Here is a 2,320-nt window from a genome sequence, read left to right as displayed (position 1 = left end):
GCATTTTGGCTTTGTCTCTTGGGCACAGAGATTCCTCAAGATTCTCTGAATCTTTTGATGATATTATTTACTGTAGATGATATATTTAAAGTCTTTGCAACTTTACATTGAGGAATATTATTCTGACAATGTTTTAGACTCTGACTCCCAATACCATAACTGGGAACTTTTAAAAAGCAGAATTTAACTAACTGGTGCTGAGCAGGGGTGGATGGCACGCATAGCATGCCATGGCAAATGGTGGGTAGGCTAAAACTGCGCTAATATGGAAAGAGGCTAAAAGTGATATTAAAGTCAGCTGGTAGGGTACCAGGTCCTTGTATGCGCTTGATAAATGTACATTGGTAGAGACCCATCTTGGGTACAGCTCCCTGTAGTTTGTTTGGGTTGCATCTGCTAGTAATGGTGTGGTCTCCGAGTCTGTGCTTTGCGGCTGAAGGCCTAAGTTTGGTTAAGCAGACACTTGAAGTAGTGGTGCCTACAAGGTCCTTGGGGCTCCAATTTTTCACACAGTACTCAGTGTTGTTTGTATGTTATGTATATGCCATTTAAACAATTTGGTTTAATAAAAGGCTGCTTTGGCCATTAAACTTCAGTTTGGTTTCTTGTGTGGTACTTGGGTAAGGTAAAGGGGGAGTGTTGGTCAAGCAATCACAGTGACAAAATCATCTTTTATACCCTAGTCATATCTTCAGGCAGAGGTCAGCAGAGCTGTTGACTTTAGGGTGATTGGAAATTGCTACAGGGTGAGATACAGTAGATATAGAAGTATCTATGCATTTTTGCCAGGCTGTAACCGGTAACGTAGCCTTATGCCAGCACTCAAATATATTTTAATAGTTGTCTTCTTCTATTTCCTTTCTTATTATCTCCAGTAACTTATATCCATAAATACGACACCCACGTTTTCTCTACATCACATTGCTCTGCTCAGCTAGTGTTTGATTAATCTGATGTATTTGTACCGTGTCATCTACAGTATATTCACAGATTGTCTACAATTCAGTAGAGCCTATATGGAACACAATGTTTACCAGAGAGCTTTCACAAACCAGATTTTCCCTCTGTATTTATTGTATGTGTTTCCAAGCTCTGTGTTTTTCCCAGTATGTCAGACATTACTAACATTCCTCTTAAAGTGGAACTCAATGGGGGTTGGGGGGTTACAGGAAATAATCCTCCCCAAACAGGCTGTGGTGCTATACCAGACTGCTAATTAGGAGAACCACAACCTATGCTAAGTTGGTTTGATAGTAAATTTGGCAGTGCCTCCACCCAGGACAGGGCCTATGTGAGTAGAGGTGATTTCCTTCCTCAGAAATTATCCAGTAATCTGAGCAAAGCAATAGGGAGCAGAGGAACTACTGCAGTGATGGCAAACCTTGGCACCTCAGATGTTTTGGAACTACTGCAGTGTAGTTGAGCATCATGGGAAATGTAGCTCTAAAACATCTGGATTTGCCAAGGTTTGCCATCACTGAACTACTGCAACCAGCATATAGTAATAATCATATGTTTATAGATACACAGCAGTATAGAAATAATGCTAAAGACTAGTACATACATCCAATATACATAACATTTGCAAATGGGCCCAACAGGAGTCCTGATGGAATTGCATACATGCAGTATAACTGGTATATACTGTATAGGTATTTAGCAAAGATAACTCTGGATAAAAGTGGCAAACAGCGTACAGTTGCAGGAGTTCCTGGGGAAGATCATAGGTGTGACATCCATCCTACTTTTGAGGAGTTGAATACTGGATCAGTGGTGATGCGAAAATAGTCCAACCGGAACTGAAGCACCCCTTGAAGCAGCTTCTTACAGACAACATCAATGGTGTGATACTGGAACTCAGTGTCTGTCTACCTACTCTACTTCTCATTCCCTAACAGTTGCTATTCTGCCATGCACCTATGTCTAGGACCTCAGATACACACAGAGGCTGCAACAGTTAAAATATAAGAACACAGGAACACTTGCCTAAAAGTCTCCACTTTGGTATGGATGAAGTACAGCAGCAGTAGCTCCTGCATGGAATGTCATCTGGTTCAATTCTGTGGTTATTTTCTGGAAACTGCCCTTTTTAACATATCACAGTCCTCCAATCTGGGGTTTCTGACCCAGTTAGCAGGGACAGGAAGGACCTATCTATGGCCAACTAACTTTGTGATCATTATTAAACATCAACTATTTACAAATAGGAGGAGTTTCTAGTCCTCTGCTGCTGGTCACAACCCCCCCCCACCCCCCCCAAAAAAAGTCTTAACAATTATGTTTTTTTCCTTTGTATTTCTATCAAATAAATATTTTAAAT

Source organism: Lithobates pipiens, unplaced genomic scaffold (genome assembly GCF_037356315.1).
Source record: "Lithobates pipiens isolate NorthernLeopardFrog02 unplaced genomic scaffold, aLitPip1_a1.2 Scaffold_1, whole genome shotgun sequence".
NCBI lineage: Eukaryota > Metazoa > Chordata > Amphibia > Anura > Ranidae > Lithobates > Lithobates pipiens.
The sequence above is the reverse complement of the archived record's forward strand: the minus strand, read 5'-3'. Positions refer to the sequence as shown.